This window comes from Leptinotarsa decemlineata, unplaced genomic scaffold (genome assembly GCF_025532065.1).
Source record: "Leptinotarsa decemlineata unplaced genomic scaffold, Ldec_3_MD MMD2_P_RNA_scaffold_12, whole genome shotgun sequence".
Taxonomy (NCBI): Eukaryota; Metazoa; Arthropoda; class Insecta; order Coleoptera; family Chrysomelidae; genus Leptinotarsa; species Leptinotarsa decemlineata.
The window spans coordinates 3,220,180-3,242,500 of record NW_027412526.1 but is presented as its reverse complement, the minus strand read 5'-3'; the positions used below and the strand labels follow the sequence as shown (position 1 = coordinate 3,242,500).

Genomic DNA, 22,321 nt, shown 5'->3' with positions numbered 1-22,321 from the left:
TACTGAAAACCGCAATATTCAAATCGCTGCAGGATATATCCGTTGTGGATATTCAACTAGAAAAACGATCAATTCAGTACTTCACGTATTCAACTATTCTGATTTCATAATGAGGGAATTGAAACTTTCAGCAAGAAATGTTTAAACACTCTAGAAAACAAGACGTGTATGTGATCGACAAATATCAAGGACGGTCAATTGCAAAGCCAGTATTCGTCTTTTGTCTTCCACTGAAGCTTCCACAACAAGGCTACTAGTGCACGAACACAATGCATGTTTTATTCAACACCAATTTGACCTGCCGTAGGTCGTATCAGTGGTGCCAGGCTAAACCATGAATGTGTTACTGGACTTAACTGTCCTCAAAGAACAACCCTGGAAACACATCAGCTACGACATCTCCCCTTACGAAGCTTGGTTTTGAAACTGACCGCCTTAGGGAGACTCGTTTATTTTAGACATTCGAGTAATGAGTTGACTGTCAACTGATGAGACCTGTGCGTGAGAGTTTTCACTTTTTTCTCCCCTGTATTTGCCGGTTTTCTGAAAATCCCGGGTTAAACATTTTTTAATATTCTATTTTCACCTGTTACTTGTTGTTAATCATGATTACTTGGACTCTCTTCGATACAATTTAGTGATTAACTGTTGATCTATCTTTATGTTCTATTGTAATTGTTGATCTAATATACTTGCTGTCATCTGTTATCATAACATGCAAATGGTTTTTAGTTAACTTGTGTTCTGTCAGATTTCGATAGATGAGAAGAGGCAGAGAAATAGGTTTTGGTTTTGGAGTGCTGTGGCTATTTACATTCCATATTCATTGTTTATTGTGTTCAATGTATCCAATTCAACGTTAGGCAGACAAGTCAAGTCAATGTCAAGTGTTCTTTTTTTTCATTCGGTCATAGTAATTGATGTGAAGTGAGAAAAGTCAGGTACAGACAAGAAAATTTACCCACGTTTGCCAGGATGTCATACTCAGAACCGGTGGTCGCCTTCTGTGTATATGTTGGAAGAGACCGATGGAACAGGTGGTAACATTGTCTAGGTTCTAATCTGAAACCGATTATATGTGTGAAGAATGAAATTTTCAAAGGGTCTTGTTTGTGCCTGGGTTCACATAAAGAGGACGTAGTAGTGATTTTAATAGGAATTTTGATAACCATCAAGCAGGATTTATATCACTCATATTATACCTTTGAAGGTATAATATGAGTGATGATATAATAGCTGCTTGAGCAGCTGATAAACTCGGTTCAGTTTTCGACACTGAACGAGGTGGCCACAACTCTGTCCCGTTCAGCAATAAAGCTCATGTAAAAGCCGCAGAGATTACCTCACTTCTGCGGAAACACAAGGATAAGCCAATGCATGGGGTCTTCTTCAATAACACTGAAGACCTTAGCTTGTCAAAGCGCCTGACTTTCGCTTTCCTCAAGTCGAGTGGGCTGAAGTCGGGAACTGAGGGGTTCATCATGGCTTGCTAGGATGGGGTCTTCAACACCTTAGTCTACCGCAGTCGCGTGATGGGTATAGAGGTTCCTGGCACAAGGTGCAAGGCCTGCCGCGAGGCACCCGAGACCCTAATGCACTTGCTATCAGCATGTCCACTATATGCGGTCTCTGGCTATAGCCATCGCGGCCTTAAGAGTGGTATATTACCATATACGGCATTCTTACGGTATTGCCCTTCGCTCCGGGGGATATTGAATCCGTTGTGGGAAACGAGAAGTGCCGAAGCTAATAAGCCTGATGTAGTCCTTCTCGACCACCAGAGCAAAACTATATTTGTCGTGGAGTTTTTAGCTCCTGGCGAGACGAATATCGTCAGAAAAGTGGAGGAAAAACGGATAAAATATCGATATTTTCTCTTCGAACTCCGCAGACTCTATCTAGATCAATCTGTCAAGATGGTTGTTCTGATTATTGGAGTCCTTGGTGGAATGATGTCCTCATACAATCATACAAAGCATTGCTTTGTATCGTGGTTATGAGAAAATATAAAAAAAATACCAAAAGTACGATTCAATAAGTACCAAATGATATGTTTGAAAAAATTCGAATAGTGTCAATTGACAGAAAGTTCTTTTTTGCTTTGCATTGACTGATTGTTACTCCGTCGTCTGTACACGAAATAACCTCACGAAACAAAACGTTCCGTTTCCTACGCCCGTGTTTCAACGAAATTAAAACCAGTCGCCCAACGTCTGCTAACATAATAAAGAACGCTGGGGTGGATATATCCAAATATTTACATTGTCGGCTTAAATATTGTTTTTTAGGAACGCTTTCAATTTAGAAATTGATATCGATTCGGAAAATGTGGGCTTGGTTTTAGGCACCGATGTGGACACACGTAAATATCTGATGAGAGTGGTTTCTTTCGTTGTTTTTTCCTTGCAAAATTGAGACTCGCCCAAACACACCTGAGGCTATTGTATAACGAAACACGTGTAAACTGTTCAGTGGACAGCTCACAAAACAGTGTTATTTGAATTCATTTCGGCCGAAATTTCAGAACAAAATGTATGCATCAGCTAAGAAATGTCTTGGAACTCACTTTCGAATAATGATCACTGACAATATGGCCGGGATCATAAATACAGGGTGTAACTGAATGAGTGTAAAACATTCAAGGAGGTGACTCCTCATCGAAAAAAAAATAGGATCTTTCATATAGAGAAACTTCATTGGAGCATCCCTTGTTAAGATACAGCCCCTTAAAAGGGGTACATAAAATTTGTATAACAATTTTTTTCACAAGCACTGAAAAAGTTACAATATTGAAATTGACCTGACGTTTTCTACTACCAAAAAGACACTTAGCCGATAATTAATTTGGTTTACCCCATGGTTGTAAAGGGTGGAAAACGCAACACCTAAAATTCATTTCCGATATAACTTTTTGTCTTATTATTTGTTTACTATTTAAAAATGTATTCTCGATAGCCTGTTTCATTCTGAATAAAAAATGTCTCTTGGGTTTTTTGCCCAAAATCAACCAGTTCGCAGCAAAAAATTATTTTGTTGTTGAACAAATACAGAGATACATCGTCATTAATGCGAACTGGATTTATTGTTATTTTGTAGTTAGTACCTGCATTAAACGATTGAAGGGTACTTTCAGACATTACGCATGCGTCTAGACGTTGTCTCATTGAACTACGTATTCTCTCAAATATTCCTGGAGTATCTCTGATTACCCTGCACGCATCGATGATGCGGTTTTTCAAGTCCTCTACATCGTGAACAAGAGTACGATAAACCAAATGCTGTAAATGGCCCCAAATAGAGAAATCAAGAGGATTGAGATCCGGGAACCGAGCGGGCCAGTTTTGTGGTCCTGCTCGACCTATCCACTGATTTGAATATGTTTCAGTTAAATGATGACGTGCCACTTCAGTAAAATGGACGGGAGCCCCATCATGCATAAAAAACATATCCCTTCTGACGCCCAAAGGAACTTTCTCCATCAGTACTGGATGCACTTCTCTTAAAAATTGAACGTATGCCTCACCATTTAATCGAGGAGGTAGAAAATGAGACCCAATTGAATCATCCCCAATAACTCCGAGCCACACGTTGAAAGAAATCTGTTCTTGATGTTTAGTTTCGACAATAGCGTGAGGGTTTTCATCAGCCCATATGTGGTAATTATGAAAATTAATAATCTTGGCCCGAGAAAAACTACATTCGTCTGTGAATTATATCGTCTTCAGAAAGTCACAATGTCTTCAAATCATTTCCAGCACCCAATTGCAAAATTCAAAACGGTTCGGAAAGTCTCACGGTAACAGTGGCTGTACTCGTTGCAGATGGTAAGGGTATAAGAGTTGTTCCTTCAAAATTCGAAATACCGTCATATGATCAACATTTAGCTGGAAAGCAATCTTTCAAGTACTGGTAGTAGGTTGTTCTTCAATCGTATTAAGTACTGCTTCCTCAAGCTGTAGTGTTCGTACTTCTCGATAGCGACCACAATCCTGCGTTCTTTTGACGAATGAACCATATTCTCGTAATCGTTGATGAAGTCGAACAAATATTCTATGTGAAGGATGCTGCCGTTGAGGATACATTTCAGCATATCTTCTAGAAGCTTCTAACCCATTCCCCTGCGACAGACCGTAAACGTAATGCATATCAGCCATTTCCTCATTTGTGTATGCCATTTTAATAGCAGGTGAATTATTAAAGTAACAAATTGAGAACAGAACAACAACACACAATTAGTAATAATTCAATTTCAAAAATTCACAAACTGACAGCGTCATACCAATTTAATTGTCACTATCGCTAATAGCGACCTACTAGATAGATTAGTTTCGTATTTTCGCATTTATGACGATGTATCTCTGTAGTTGTTCCTAAAATAATTTTTTGCTGCGAACTGGTTTATTTTGGGCAAAACACCCAAGAGACATTTTTTGTTTAGAATGAAACAGGCTATCGAAAATAAATTTTCAAATGGTAAACAAATAATGACACAAAAAGTTACATTGGAAATGAATTTTAGAGTTGCGTTTTCCACCCCTTACAACCATGGGGTGAACCAAATAAATTTCTGGCTAAGTTTCTTTTTGGTAGTACAAAACGTCAGGGTAATTTCAATATTGTAACTTTTTTAGTGCTTGTGAAATAAATTGTTATACAAATTTTATGTACCCCCTTTAAGGAGCTGTATCTTAACAAGGGGTGCTCCAATGAAATTTCTTTATATAAAAGATCCTATCTTTTTTTTGATGAGGAATCACCTCCCTAAATGTTTTACACTCATTCTGTTACTCCCTGTATAGTCAAGAGGGGGAAACACTTGTGCCCGAATTCTTTGCCTTATTCCATGAGAGTGTTAACAATGAGTACCTACACGAAACATCCCAGGTGGCTTCGTTCTAACTGTCCATCTGCTTTTTGGCAATAAACTTTCTTTTCGAGAGAAGTCGATATTTCAATGATATGCGATGAAAAAATACAAAAATGATAGGTAAAAATTAAAATTAAAAAGTTTTTGAGGATGGGTGTGGCTCAAAATTCCAAATCTATTTTCACGAAGCGTCACATTACATTTCTAGCCAATTGACAGAGATTGACCTGACATATTGAGACCATTGTTCTCGAGAATGATCAGTCCGTCTATTTTCAGCGTTGAAATTCTGATTTTTTTGACCGACTATTATTACACAATTCCTGGAAAACATTTAAAAAATGCTGCTGTGTACAGCGATAACTTTAATTGGCATTATTCTAGGAATCTTTGTGGGAAGGCTTTCGATGGAAGTGCTTTGCTGAACGATCGTCACAAGTTTCACGAAATTTAATGACATATCTCCGTTTCATTATCAGAATGTTATGAAACCAATAGCCAATAACAAATGAGAAACACTGTTTGGGAAAAAATCTAAAACACCCTGTGTTATTGGTAACCACGTAACCACCGACAAATGAACCCAGGAAAAAATCTAGGGACACGTCATGATTCTGATTGGAATTCAATTCATGTCAGTTGCTCAGTGGTGCCATCAGTAGCAAATTAATTTAGTTATTGACGAGTTCAGTAGTTGGTGTCAACGTAACAAACTATTTTAAATAAATCTAAGTCAGTGCTGATGAAAACATTTGTTAGGAGTGATTTCTGTTGTAATTTAGTCACTTTGAATGACATAAAAATATCAAAAGGAGGTGATTTTCTTGGAACTATTTTAGATGAGAATCTCACCTGGAGAAGTCACATACAAAAAGTGTGCAGTAAACTCAATTCCGCTTATTATTCGATCAAACAGTTGAAACATTGTTTAGATAGGTTTGGTTTACTAAATGTTTACTTTGCGAATGCATACTCCCACATTAGTTTCAACATAATGGCTTGGGGATGTGCAAAGGAATTTTCTAGAGTTTTCATCTCTCAAAAACGACTGATAAGATTGATATTCAACCTGGGGTACCAAGAAAGTTGTAGACCCGTTTTCAAAAGAGAACGCTTGTTGACTGCACCCGCAATTTATATAATGAAATGTGTCATTTTTGTGCAAAGGAACCCTGACTTGTACATAACGAACTTGAGCATTCACGGTCGTGATACTCGCCATGCTACTGCTCTCAGGGTCCCTTCACATAAGAGTGATCATTTCAAAAATCCCCATTATATAATGCCATAAAGTTTTATAACAGACTGCCACTTTCTATAAAGAGTTTGAATTCTTCAACTTTGTTCAGTAAGAAAGTTAAAAACTTGTTACTGAACAAATGTTACTACAGTCATAAGGAATATTTATAGGTTTCTTTCACAGAAGGATAATAAGATATATAATCGTTATAAATTTTCACTTGCTGTTTTGCTTTAGTTCAGGTGTTCTGATTGGCGATTTTATCGTTTTTTTTTTATTTATTTTTTTTAAATATGTGTGTACATGTTTGTAAATATATGTATATATGTAAATATATACATATGTATATTTATTTGACTACGGCAAGCAAAATTACCACATTTTTTATTCATTTTTTAATTAGCATTTTATATATCTATATGTACCTACCTTTGTATATGCAAATATTAATTTTTATTTAAGCTTTGATTCCATAATTTCATTCATAAGTGACGTACTGTTTTTTGTAAATAATCATTGACTTACCATATATACGCTATGCATCATAAATGGTGAAAAAATATTATTATTATTATTATTAATCAATACGTAAATGGCTCGGTGGCTATTATGTTTTTTTCTAGATTCAATTATGGCAGTGCTATTTGAGGAAAATCTCCAAATTTGAACGAAACCGTATTCAAAAAAGTAAATATTATTATCATGTTTTGAATCTAAGTCAATCTGTCCTGAAGTTTTTACTGTTTGTACATTTTTGAAAAAAATTGTGGCTATTTTTCGACTAGCCTCCGTATATAATAGTTTCGCAGTGTCCATTCACAAAAAAACAACAAAAACTGTATACCTCATTGTGACACTTTTCATATTACCTGCAGTTATGAAATTCAAGCTAGTTAGAAGAAAGAGTTCTTTGTAATGCGAGGGTCATTCTAAAAATTAGGCCAAGGATTTATCAAATCAGCGTCTTCACTGGTATCGCTAAGATCTGGTGATCACCATCAGATTAACTTGCAGAGCCAGCGGAAATCATAGTCCAGGAAACTGGGAAAATTTGAGAAGCAAATAGTTATTTATATAAAACGGGTATTCACTTCTCGAGCCCTTTTTTTTGAGAACTCCAGGTATGAAAATGTTTAGGATTTGTGCTCCAGAAGAATGGATATGAAGAATTGCAAAACTATCATAGTTGATGTGATTTTAGCTTATTTGCCGCATGAACTGTGAAGGGAGTAACTGGGAAAAGCTGAAAGATTCGATGACAGAAACAATCCAAACACATCAGAACATTATTATTATAATACCAGACAGCTGGGTTAAGTTAGGTTAGGTCCAAAGAGAGTGGGTCTATTGGACTCTTCATCGCAACCCGCAAGGGTTTATTGTGGCTCACACCTAGCACACTCGACCAAATGAACCCAGTTTCTCAATGAAGCCGATTATTTTGTATGATGAGTGGTCTTTCAATTCAGATAGTGAGAGTACGGCTCTGCCGGACTCTAAAGACGGACTACCACGGCCTATCCATCGGTTTGGAAAATGTTCGTTAAGCCATTGCCTCACAGCTCTGGCATAATGAACTGAACACCCATCTAACTGGACAATTAAATTTGATCGTTCATTGATTGGCAGATCGTGAATAGCATCCCAAAACTCTGTGTTTAAAAATTCTAGAAACCTCTGCGCATTAATGTTTTCCTCAAAAAAGAAAGGACCAATAATTCTTTCGTTCAATATCCCACACCAGACGTTGATTTTTTGTGAATACTGGCTTTTACAGTTTATCACCCAGTTAGGATTATCCGCTGCCCAATAGCGACAATTCTGTGATGACACTACTCCAGTTTTACTGAAAGTGGCTTCGTCGGTATATAAAATATTTTTTAGGAAATTTCTATTGTTTTAATATTCCTCTTGGGCCCATAAACAATATTCCAGGAGTCTTGCTTCGTCGCCTTCTTGAAGTGTGTGTGAAAATTTTGGCTTGAAATGTTTAATATTCTTCGCCTTGAGACATCTCCGAGTAGTTTCTCGTGGAATATCCAAATCTAAAGTGGCATGCCTTATACTGGCATTAGGAGTATTTCCGAAATAATCTAAAATGATTTGATCATTTCTGTCATTCCTGTTTCGTCTTTGTACAGGATTACTTTTCAACATCATTTTTGATACTGCACCAGTTTCATTGAATATTTTATTTATTTTATTTACCGTACCGCAGCTAATACGCAGCCAATACCTCTCTAGCACTTCTAACGTCATCTCCCGAAAGGCGTACAATTTCATCTCTTACGCTCAGTCTTGCAGCCATGACACAAAATAATTCGAAGAACTGTAAGGTGAATATTGTTGACAATAGTACACTTAAATCTGTAGTATCATTTCCATGGCAACTAAGATTCAAATTGGGATATTAGGTCTTAGTTTCAGTTAATTTGAGTGAAAACTTGAATGTAATTCCGTTATTTTCATTAAAAATATTTACGCTATTTGTTTTTTTTTTCATCTAGCGGCACTTTATTGCTGAAATCATAAAAAATATATTCTCATGGCTATATCAGTTGATATAGGGTGTTTTTGTGACTGTTAGCTGTGTGAGTTTTCGAATTTTTGAGTTGTCATAACTTTGTTAATAATAAATATTTTTTCATGAAATTTTGGTCACACCTGTTTAGAAGCACTCTGAATCCAGTGGTGTAGTGATTTTTTCAATAAAATCCAATGAATCCAATGGATTTGTTTGGGACCTAAACTCCAAATTTCACCATAAATCCTTCGATATGTCCATAAGGAAAGTCTGGCTTTGTGTAAAACTTTTTCCAAGTGAGCGTTCCAGATGAGTTTTTTATCAAGGAAAATGACAAGATAGTTTAACTCCGTTCCAAATGGAATGACCTCACCATTGAGAAAAAGGGACGTTAGATCGCCAAATTACCTCCTCCTGGTGATAGAGATTATCTTAGTTTTGCTGGGGTTAACAGAGATATGCTTTCTCAGGCACCAACTGTGAATACCGTCCAACGTGCCTTGGAAGATATTACAAGCTACCCTTCCCGACGTGGACCTTGCCAAGATGACAAGGTTATCTGTATGCTAATTGAGTTTATATACCAATCATAAAGAAATCGATCGAAAAAAATCTATAAATATATAGTACCCAAATTATTCAATTCACTCTCGATGATCCAAAAAATGACAATAATAAACAAATAAAAAACCGATATCTCACGTGCATGACAAACATCATTTCAGAAACTATTTTCAGAGGTGGATTCATGGCGGAACTGGGGGATAGATTTGCTCTCAGTGGAACACTAATATCGTCATCACCAGCTATCAGAAGGGGACGTGACACATTGTCGAACGACACCTCAAGTAGAGGCAAAGCTAGTGTCAGTTTGGACGATACAACATTAACCCATTTAGTACCAGAATGTGATTCAAAAAATGATTATGTAAAAATTAAACATTCATGTTCTTTTCATGTTTGTGTTGTTTTTGCAAATACCCATTGTTCGACCTAGATTTTTAAAGTTCAAATTTTAATTTCAGTTACAATGATTTGGAAATGAACCCAAGTCAATTGTTTGGTGCGGGTCATGAAGGTTTGCATCCAGTATTACGTTCAATGATTCAACAGAATTACACTAGAGAAAAACAATGAATTTACTGGAGGTGAAACTGGCGAAGCAATTTTAGTTCACACAAAAAGTATAATTCACTAATAACAATACTGATTCAGATGCAAGGGCTTTATTATTAATTGATATTCTCCAAGTATTGAAGAACTGAATTGAAGCACGCGTAGATCCGATCGAATCATGACGTCAACTTTTTTTTTCAGAAAAAATTGAAAATATTTCAGTATGCCGGAATGTTATACATGAAAAAGTGCTTTTCATAGAAAGTCGTAATTCAATAGTAGTATATTTTTATTACCCACTGTATACATACGACAATGAAATTTCTTTTTGAGATTTGAATATTACTGGAGTTCTTTCCCAACACCAAATCGTTATTTTCAATTACTCGACACGTGTTTCGATCACCAAGTGATCACCTTCAAAGAGGAAGATTAAACTAGGCAAACGACAAAGGTAACAAAGTAGTAATTCTGGATAAATCGGACTACTACGAAAGGGTCAATACTCTCATTACTAACGGACCGTATGCGAAATTGTCCAGGAACCCGTTACCAAAGATGATTGCCGAAGTAAAAGACGTCCTCAAGAAATGCGACACTATACTTACCCCTCAACTGAAACGGAAGTTACAAGTTTCCAACCCAACGGTGTCGAAACTATATTGTCTCCCAAAAATCCACAAACCGGGAAAATCAATGCGCCCCATCGTGTCAGCTATTGGAGCTCCTACCTACTAAATAGCAAAGTGGCGCACTAAGGAATTCGAAACCTTGTCTATTGCGGAACCAAGTTTTAGTATAAAAAACTCTCTAGAGTTCATACAACATACAAAAAACATGGTTCTGCAAGAAGGTGAGATTTTGGTTTCTGTTGATGTTAGTTCCTTATTTTCAGTTCCACAGACCTTGCAATACCTCAGGGAATTACTAGAGAAAAATAATTTCAATAATAACGAAATCGATGAATTCGTTTCTCTTACTAATTTGCGTATGACACAAAATCGGTTCCAGGTAGAAGGTTGCTTTTATGAACAACAGGAAGGAATTGCCATGGGAAACCCCTTGTCCCCCTACCTGGCAGACCTGTTCATGAGCAGATTCGAAATGGAAAGCAAAGAAAAGTCGAAGTATTTTCCTAAGATTTGGCTAAGGTATGTGGATAATATTTTCGCGATATTCGATACCAAAAAATCGAATATTCAGGACTTTGTTTCCATTTAAAATAATAGATGTCCATCAATTAAATTCACGTATGAGTTAGAAAATAAGGGACAACTACCATTTCTTGAAGTTTTGGTAATGAGGAGCCAATATGGAGGGTTAGAATACGATATATTTAGAAAAGAAACAAGCACGTACAGGTATATTCCTGACAGTTCACATCACTTTCCCTCTAACACATGATAGGTTCACAAAAGAAAGACGTACAGTAGTCACTAACGGTTTCTCGAGGGGTATTGTAGATGACATAATAAGGAAAAATAAGTTTAGGGCAAGAAGATCGAAATCTCGACTTTCAGAAAGGACAAAAACCAAAATAAATACATCTCAGTTCCATTCCACCAATATACGAAGAACTTTGGAAAGATTTTCAAGGAACTAGGTATGAAGGTGGTTTTTAAAACAAGTCATACACTACAGAGCCTTTTGGGAAGTCAAAAACACAAAGTCGAGAATTCGGAAAAGTCTGGAATTTACGAAATTAAATTAAGGACTGCGATGCAAAATATTATAGACAGACAAAAAGATCTATTAAAGTAAGGTATAAGGAACACATAGCACACTTAAAATATGGAAGACCTGAAAAATCAGCAGTCGCCCATCATATTTTGCAACAAAACAATTCCATAGACTTCAGTTCACTACGATTAGTTAGACGAGTTAACAACAACAGGCAACTAGATGCCTATGACAGTGTGGAAATAAGTAAACACAATAATATTATGTATAACGATGACGGATCTATACCAAAGAGCATACTATATAGCTTGTTGAAATGATATTGTTGGGTTTACTGATTATTACATAAGGACACATTGCAAAAATAAATTTAGATAGGCAATATTGTGAAATTAATTTTTATATAGCTGAAAATTGTTTTATATACAGCTATAACAGTTGAACATATATTGTAAAATAATAGATAAGGCAAAACTGTAAAATTAATTCAGGTTGGTATACCTGTATGAGTGGTACACCTGGATGGTTTATTCTATGGGATATCTTTATAGCATAAATAGCGTTAGCTTCGCGTTAGTTTCTAGTTCAATCTTCCTCTTTGAAGATGATCACTTGGTGATTGAAACACGTGTCGAGGTGTTAAAAATAACGATTTGGTGTTGGTAAAAAACTCCAGTAATATTCATTACTACACCAAAGGTTCCAAACAGTCCATCATAAGTTTTCGACATTTGTTATATCAAATTGTAACATTTCATTTTCCCACTTCTCATTTTATATTGTTTCCGGGACAATCTGAAAAAGTTTAACACAAAGCCAGACTATCCCTATAGACATGTTGAAGGATTTGTGGTAAAACTTGGGGTTTAGCTCCCAAACAAATCCATTGGATTTATGGGATAATTGTCAGACCAATGATCACTTATGAAACAATTGTCTGGTTGCCAAAAGCTTTACTGAAAAACGGCCTAGGCGAAGTTTTCTAGCTTACAGAGACAGGCTTATCTGGCTATCAGTGGTGCTTTCAGTACCACACCGTCAGCCGCCATGGAGATTCTTCTAGATCTACCTCCCCACCACATTTTTCTGGAGGTAGAGGCTAGATGGACTGCATATGGACGTGTGCACATTGCCGATTGCAGAAATCAATCTAATGCAGAGTACAACAGACTGTTGGTCGACATGGAAAGTCACAGCATTCTGGAAATGACCTCTGACTTTATGCTTCCAACTGTCAACTACGGAATTGCCTCATAAAGTACTGTTTCCGAGTAGAGAGGACTGGATCCTCCGAAAGAAGGAAATATTAAGAGCAGGTAGTTGTTGATTCACAGATCTCTGTCTTATTTAAATTTGTAGAAAGCATATTTGCTAAATACCTACTCCAATCGAAGAAGTCAAAATTCCTAGACCACGGCGGCCATTAAAATAATGATACTCATGGCAATACAGAGAAATTGATCATCAGAGCGTGAATTCTATAATCATTTAACGGTATTAGGCAAATCACCGTGTTTACTCAAATAAATAACGCAAAAATTAGATATCTCGCAGAGTTCCTCTTGCCAATTTCGTGTGGATGTGAAGTAATTGCAGTCGTAGGAAATTCGTAACCTTGAAATTAATTGCAGAATTACATCCATGTTGCAGTGATTCACAGATTGTTTGGCATTTGAGAATTTTATAGTTTCTAATTTTTCTTACATATCACACGGCCAGCCCAGTCAAGGCTGACGGACGATTCCTTTTAAAGGATTGTTTATTCGAGAATGGCCGATTTCGTTATTTATTTGCACCGCTACAAAGAGTTTATGACGGCGGATAACTTTCTTGTGACACACCGAGGGGAATTTGATATTTTCAAGGCTACTGGTACTAGATTATTGTATAGAAATCGAGAAAGAAACGAGCGGAGGCCTTTTGGTAATTCAAAAAATGTGTATTTCTCATTATGCAGTTTCTGATTTCACTGTTCAGAGTTTCACTGATATCATCTTGGAAAAATATTCTATATTGCTTTCTAAACAATCAGGGTTCAGAACGTGGCACAGTTATGCTGTTGATGATATTATAAGAGAGGCATATGCAAGAAAAACAGCTGCTCTTATTCTCAAAAGCATTTGATACGATACACCACGGAAAATTACTGTCTATTGATAACAGTGCTATTGATCTTATATGTGATTATTCACAGTACAGGAGTCCATATGTGGAGACAGCTCTGCGTCAATCAGCGAGAGAAAAAATCACGTGGGGTTCCACAAGGGTCTATACTTGGTCCCATACAAGTTAGTATATATACGAGTAATTTAATTTCGAGCATCACAATTTGTGAAGTCCACTTTTATGCTGATGATACACAGCTGTATCACTCATTTGCTCCAGAAGATTGGTTTGAGGCTCGAAAAGTTATATCTGAAGATATAAACCGATTAGCAGAGGTATCACATACGCCTAAGTTGAAAATCAACGCACTCAAGTCTGGAGTAATGATATTTGGGAAAAACAAACATCATATTGAAACCATTATAAGGATCAAAATTCAAAATGAAGAGTTACTGTTTACGAGTGATGCAAAGAATTCAGGTTTACACTAAGATACAGAAATTTGATCAGGAAAACATATCGACTCTTGCGTTCAGAAGGCTTATTGTTCATTGAAAATGTTTCACCCTCACAGACATGTTCTTTCACACTCACTTGAGAAAACGTTAAGTGATACACTTGTTCTGAGTCACTTCAACTTTCATGATGTTCTGTATGGACCATGTTTAGATCATAACGATCAATCGTATAGAAAAAATTCAGAAATCGTGTCGTCATTTTTGAACGCGAACAATTAGATATGATTGCACTTATGATAACTTGAGGCTGGACCTTTTCCAAATTATTTTCAGCTCATATATATATATATATATATATATATATATATATATATATATATATATATATATATATATATATATACATATATATGAAATCTAGAAAGGTTCCATGAAAATCATGGAATTATTTTCCAGCAGTTTGACTGCATTAACCTTTATAGATTTCATATCATTTCTAGAAACATGTGGATTCGTTTTCCGATGGCCTTTCAGGTTAGTTTCCAAAATTTCTGCTACTTCAGTTGTCGGTTGATTGGTCAAACCACCAACACTGACATCAAAAACTTTGCAAGTTGACTTGGGTGTCACACCAATAGGTGGTTCCACTAATGTTTCGCTTGCGTTTATGCAGCTATTTTTATCAAGTACTTTTCTGATTTTTCACATTTTGTCTTCAATCGGGGACCGCCTGCCCGGTACTGACGATGCCCAATAGGCTGAAACAGCTGTCTACCGGTGTCTACTATATCTGTCTTCTAGGCACCCTTCAAAAGGGTGCCTAGAAGATGACAGTACTACCAACTGTCGAAAGCGCTCGCAGATAATTTATAGAAGATATAAAGCTTCAAATCCTTTTTGTAGAATTCATTATTGAAATATACATATATATATATATATATATATATATATATATATATATATATATATATATATATATATATATATATATATATATATATATATACTTTTTTGTCGCCTTTTTTGAAATATTTTCATGTTTATATTGGACCATGTAATTGAATGCGAAAAAAATTATTATTATTATATAATTAATTACATATAACAGCCAGCGCATTGTAGGTTTGTAATTCAGCAGTGCTTTCGGTATTAGCCAGGAAAGTGGTATCTTTCCGACAGATGTTGAAACAGTTCTAACTGCGTATTAAATCCACATTCGAAATCGACTTCGCGTTACTTGGCAACATACCCCGTACATATTTAAATAAGGGCACTCTAAATGCAAGGACATGTGCTTCTACAATTTTGCCGTGCCAGGCAGGAAGTAATTGTCTCGTCACAAGAACTCGGGCGGATCGAATAGCTTTTTGGCACTGAATCTGGTAGGGCAGATCATCGCGAAGATAATCACTTCAATTATTGTCTGCGCCAAATTTCTTTCTTCTCTTGAAGGTTACGACTTGACTTATAGAACATATGCTGGGGCATTCGATTAGAAGGTTGGTCAGAGGAAAAATTACGAACTGCTGGTCGAGATTTTTATTAATTAATAATAATAATCATAATATTATTCACAGTAATAATAATAATCTTTGTGAAATGAAGCCATCTCTACTCTCGAATCTCAAGATAATGACGGCTTGCCGCACAATGGCAGAAATCTTGGCCGAAAAAATGCGGAAGGTTGGCTCATGACATACGCTTTGTGTACATGATTCTTGGACCTTATGATCAATTATCCCACGGTTTGAGGAGTGGTCATTGGTCGATACTATCCAGACTGTGTCGGAGCCTGTGGGACCATAACATAACATCTGGTCAGGTCAGAATCCAAACAAAAGGGATCATTTCAGAAGAGGTATATTTCCGGGCGATTTTCTCAAGTCTCCTTTTTTTCATGTCACTACTGCCATTATCCGTTGCCTTCAAAAATAGTCGAGGGTATAACTGTGGCACCGGAGACCTAAGGTCACCCATTTGTTTTATATGGAAGATCTTAAACTTTATGCCTCTTGAGAAAAGGATCTCCATCAGTCCTTGAGGGTGGTGGAAGAGTACACGCATGCTTTCGGTATGAAATTCAGGATAGACAAATGTGCAATGGTCCATCTCAAAAGAGGACGATGCGAGGACTTCAGAGAGGATGTGCAGCTCGTAGATGGAAGCATCCTGCGTCTTTTCGATGCCACAGAGACTTATACTCACCTCTTTCCACGGCAAGTATAAGCACAAACTCCGACAGATCTGGTCATCGAAGCTATCGGGTAGAAGTGGAGTGGACTAGGTAGGATCTGTATTAACTTCACGTAAAAACCTAAAAAATGATGCATCTCCATAGGAGTTTGCATCCTGAATCGTCCGTCCCGCAGTTGCACTTCCTCAGATGAAAGAGAGGTCGTGGATTTTTCAGTTTGGAGTGTCTACATGTCAGAAGGGTACTGTATGAAGCCTTCGAAATCAAGACCTGAAATATTATGCATCTCCATAGGTGTTTGCATCCTAAATCGTCCGTCCCACCGTTATACTTCCTCAGACAAAAAAAAGGTCGTGGATTTTTTAGTTCAGAGTGTCTACCTTACAGAATGGTACTGGCTGGGGCCTGTAACATCACCAGGTCCGCATGATTCGCTACCATGAGAGATTAGAAATTGGAGGATTTCTCTTAAGGGCAGCTGCTCGAGCGGCTGATGAATCCGATTGAGTTTGCGAACACAACTCTGTCACCGAGTTTGAACCCGTCCAGCAAAGCAAACGGCCCATATGAAAGCCGCAAAGATGAGTTCACGCTAATACATGGGATCTTCTTTCAACAGCATTGAAGACCTTGTCCTATCAAAGCATCTGACCCTTGCTTTTCTCTGGTCGAGTGGGCCGAAGTCGGAAACTGAGGGGTTCGTCATGGCCTGCCAGGATTTTTGAGTATTGTAAATGTAGAATGAAGTATGTAAGCCGTTATGAAAGCATCCATGAACTTATTGGATCGGCTTTGTTTAATTTCCTCGATTGAATTTCTCACGGGGTTGTCAAAATATAAATTCAAAATGGATACTGGGAATCTTTTCATCAACTGAATTTCTCCAGGTATTAGTGTTTGAGATGAAATTACATTGAATGATTATATATTCTCAACCATTGAAATGTTAGACCTCATTCAAATTTATGTTTGTGATGGATAACAGAAGTTACCACTCCAGAAAAGTTAAAAAATACCAACTGATGCATAGAAAAAAGCAGGCATTATTGAATGGCTTCAATTAAAAAACTTGCCACTTTATGGAAGTATGGTTAAAAAAAATATATTTTTCATGATGATGGAGGAGAAAGGATTATTGTGCATGATCTGTTCGAATGAAGCTCGTTTCACGGAATATGTTTGTCACCGAAACGAAATATTATCATTCTGCAACAACCCTCTTATCATTGTGAATTTGATCCCATTGACCTCGGTTGGGCTCAAGTGAAGGGTTTCGCTGGAAGAAGAATCATGACAGCTGAAATAAAAACTGTCAGAATATTCTTTATAGAGTGAAAAAGTCGATTCCGAAAATGTATCGAACATCAAAGAATGTAATCTATCACGGTCGGAGATAACTGCTATTTTTCCACGACTCTGGTTTCATATTAGCATTATAATTTATCGGTTTGTTCGAGTCGACAATTTATCTTCTTCTTTTCATGGTTCCAATGAAGATCGACCCGCAGCTATAAGGAATCCGGTATATCCCGGGTGTTGGTAAAGGTTCTCTGGGGTCCTCAGCTGACCTAAGACTTCGTCTGATAGTTCTTGTCGGCCTGGATATTGATTTCAGGTCGTGTTTCTCTAAGATCCTCCCAATCCGGTCTGTGCCATTTTTAACATAGGGAAGTAAAGCTTTTCCTTTGACCAGCCAAGCTGGGGTTACTTCAGTGTTCTCTCTCCTGGGTCGTATGGCCCACTCGAATTCTTTTCCGCTGTACCCATTTCATTTGAAGGCATTTTTCAGGTGACTGAGTTCCTCAAGAAGACTGTAAGATCCACAAATAGGTCGTGCTCTCTCAACCAACATTTCAATGACCCTCCTCTTTTGTTGTGGATGGTGGTTGTTTTTCTTCAGGTACCTGTCTGTGGACGTTAGTTTCCTGTACACTCTATGTCCCAATGTACGATCTTCACGTCTGTTCACGAGAACATCCAAGAAGCCTTGGGTTTTTCGTTCCATTGTGAACAATTCAATTCAATTCATTTATAACCTTTTTTGCCATATGAAATATGTCAGGTTTGTCAATACACAAGTAGATATAGATAGGTCATTTATACAAATTATGCAATGGAGACGCTATCCATAAATATAAAAATAAAATTCACACACCATACTCATAAATATAAATTTACAAAATATACACACTATATCAATTTTTTACACAGATACACGTATATGCATATACTTATATACGAATGTTCAACAAGTTTTAACCAAATCCAGAAATTCATCAATTGCATATATAGGATTATTGGTCAAGAAAGTTTTCACACTTTTTTTAAATTTGTTGATAGAACTGTCTCTTATAGTCCTCGGCAGTAAGTAAGCACACATTGTTGATTTGTTCAGACCAATTGAATTTTTCATCAATCATAGTGCCAAGAAATTTATAGTTCACGCTTATAGGTACCTTAAAATCTCGAAAGGAATTTCTTCACTGTCTACCCGTTTCAATGAAAATTGCATGTATTTTGTTCTCTCTAAATTAATAATCAATTGATTGATATTACACCAAAGTACAAAATCTTTGATGACATTGTCTGTTTTTATGCAAATTTCTTGGAAAGTATCCCCTACTACTATTGAAGTATCATCTGCATACATGTTTCGGAAGAAGAGGATAATATATGGGAATAAGACCTTTCAGTTGTAAAAAAATTGTATAAATTTCAATGATAATATTTGACTGAGATTCATCGGACTTATCCGATGATAATACACCATGATTTCCGCTCATTCCACTTCTTGAATAAGCACAATTATTCATTATCATATGCCTACATATTAGGAATCCTAATGTAACAATGGATGATAGTTATTCCTTTCAACAAGTAATGAGTGATTTTTTGTTGGTATCTTTTTGGCAACACTGTTTTTGACAGATCACGCGTGAAACGTGTCTTGTGTCATTGTCAAACTTGTTCAGTTTGGTCTATAATTTAACCATGAATCGACTTACGAATGAACAACGCTTGCAAATTATTAAATTTTATTATCAAAATTCATGCTCGGTGAAAAAAGTGCATCGTGCACTTCTTCCAAATTATGGGCAGTTTCGTCGGCCTACTGAGGGAGCTATTCGGAAGCTTGTGACTAAATTTTGAACCCAGTTTACATTATTGGACATTAAACCACTAACACGCATACATAGAGTGAGGACCGAAGAAAATATTGCGGCCGTATCCGCCAGTGTTCGTGATGACTGTGAAATGTCGATTCGCCGCCGTTCGTAGCAATTGGGCCTCTGTTACTCCACTACGTGAAAAATTTTGCGAAAAGATTTGGATGTAAAACCTTATAAGATACAGTTGGTGCAAGAATTGAAGCCACACGACCTCCCACAACGTCTAACATTTGGTGAATGGGCGCTGGAAAAGTTGGAGGAAGATCCACATTTTTATCGAAAAATTGTGTTCAGCGACGAGGCTCATTTCTGGTTAAATGGATACGTTAACAAGCAAAATTGCCGCGCATCTGGAGTGAAGTCCAGCCACAAGCATTGCAAGAGTTACCGATGCATCCCGAAAAAGTCACTGTTTGGTGTGGATTATGGGTCGGTGGTATCATTGGGCCGTACTTCTTCAAAGACGACAATGGTCGGAACGTTACTGTGAATGGTGAGTGCTACCGTGTGATGATTGAAGACTTTTTGTTGCCCAAAATGGAAGAATTGGACATGTCTGACATGTGGTTTCAACAAGACGGTGCCAGATGCCACACGGCACGCCCAAGAAACAATGACCCAATCAAGAGCCGACTTGGGTGAACAGTTTATATCACGTTTAGGGTCCGTCAATTGGCCACCTAGATCGTCTGATTTAACGCCTTTGGATTATTTCTTGTGGGGTCATGTTGAGGCTCATTTCTACAGGGATAAACCAGCACCGACTGACGCTCTGGAACCCAATATTGAAGCATTTATACGTGAAATGCCGACCGATATGTTAGAGAGAGTGTGCCAAAATTGGAACTGCGCATGTCCATCTGAAGGTGGGACTCTGACAACATTTGCATGAAATCATCTTCAAACATTGAATTATATTGATCGTTCTATCGATTCCAATAAAGATTTCATCAATTTTTTCAAATTTTTTGTGTTGTTTTGAACATCCAATCCTATACCTTATAATACATCCACCCGTTATTTCTGATTTAATATTCAAACTTACGCCACTGCAGTTGATGAAACGACTCGAATGCTCATACTTTTTTGTTTGCGACCCGTTTGTCATACAAAAAAAGTTTGGATCTGATGAACTATTATAAATCCGCCTATTCCAGCTGTGGAAAATCATAATGAAATAACAAAATTTTTTTCGAGCATTTTGTTAGCGTTTAGCATTCATAATGAGCATTTATTGCGCTTTACAAAAAGAAAACAGACTATAAAATTAGCCGTGAATCAAAAATGTTTCACAAATCCTTCTTGAGATTTAGGTATTCGATGTTAGTAACCGAAAATAAGTTCACAAAGAGCTAAACAAGTGAAACACGGTACAATAACAACAAAAGCGTTTTTGATGGTCACGTGACCACGCTGACTATTACATTAGATCACTATCGAACAAGCGACCAGGAAACATTTCCCTATACTGTGGAAAAACTCTCTCAACAAAAAACATCGAAATTGTGCCCAATCACGAAAGCCGCCCTTTCAAAACTTGCAATGGCGTAACAACAAAGCAAAAACAAACACACAGCCGCCTTGACCTACCTCTGGAACCGGGAAATCCACGAAAACTCAATCCACTAGCAGCAAGAAGCAAATGTCCTAGTGTGCCTGGAAAACTATCAACAAAACACCGTCGAAACAAACGAAATCGCCGCCGCCTCGTACTTTTCGCGCGTAACTCATGCCCGCCGAACGTACTGTTGCTTTGGTGCAATTGCAGTCGCGATGCATTTTCTACTCGACCTTGACACTCTTATGCACCGAATACACACCGGCCACATGTGTCTACCTACGACCCGGCGTGCTGTTATGTAGGCAAGAGCTTCCCTTAGCCGTACGTCGTCGACACGACAAAGAAGGGTCGGTTTCGCCACGGAGCTGGACGGGACAAATAGCATGCGGAAGTGGTGAATTGGGTATTTATATTCGCAGGGCTCTTAACAGGGTGTCGGAGCGAACGATTGCCACAATTTTGAACCTTTCAGGCAGGAAATTCATGAAATCGGGTGGGTGTGTTCTTTAATATGAGTGTCAATAACACGTCTGGTTTGACCAATATGCCCTTTCGATACTTACACCTCAATTCATAAATCTCTTGTCTTTTCGATAGCAAAACTGCATGAGTGGAGCTTCGAATTTCTTCCGCATCCACCGTATTCTTCAGATCTGGCCCACTGCCACCTTTTTCCAATCTCAGACCTCAAAAGAATTCTCGCTGGAAAAAAAGCGTTGATGAAGAGGTGATCGTTGTGAGTTATTTTTATGAAAATAGCTTTTCAGTGAATTGTTTTTTTTCGATGAATTTAGTTCGACGAAATGTAGCAATGAATTGAACTCACTTGATTCGCAACAAATATGTTTCCTTTCAACTTTGTTGACAGATGGTTCTAGGTAATTGATCATCATCATCCCTTTAGATCCATGTAAACGTGAGGAAAAATATCTGATTAAATTATACACATGCAGTTAGTTAACTTCTGGATTAACTGTATCGATAGACATTATGACGAAGTTTCAAATACTGTTATATAATGTTGGGAAATATATTATGATCACAACGTATCTATACAAAAAATAAATAGGTACACTTTAATTCATAAGTTTAAAATTCGCACCAGAATACTACAAAGTGCCATGGCGTTACTTGTGACGTCACGTTCGAGTAGACTACATGTAAACACTAGAAGCCCTTCCATAAATTTGGTAATAACTATCATCAAATATGAATTCAAAAGTATTTCGGCGGTGTGCAATGCCTCACTGTACTGACACATAAATAAAAACTGCGAACAAATCATTCATCTTCGTCCCGTGCAGAAAAACAAGAAATAAGTGGCTCAAACTTGCGAGGCGAGATTCAACGGGAATATTGCCCAGCACTCAGCTTTATTTTTGTAAAGATCACTTCGACGTCAGTA

The 22,321-nt window shown here is 37.3% G+C and overlaps 1 protein-coding gene across 2 annotated transcripts in view; it reads right to left on the bottom strand.

Moving 5' to 3' along the window:
- Eip93F (Ecdysone-induced protein 93F) overlaps nucleotides 1-21,085 on the bottom strand; it is a 195,019-nt gene extending 173,934 nt beyond the window's left edge. The window contains exon 1 of one of the 2 annotated variants that reach the window (XM_074171815.1): nucleotides 20,946-21,085. The gene's annotated coding sequence lies outside the window, so the exon portion shown is untranslated. The remainder of the gene's footprint in view (nucleotides 1-20,945) is intronic. The other variant, XM_074171843.1, reaches the window with a different exon arrangement.
- Nucleotides 21,086-22,321: the final 1,236 nt, after the last annotated feature.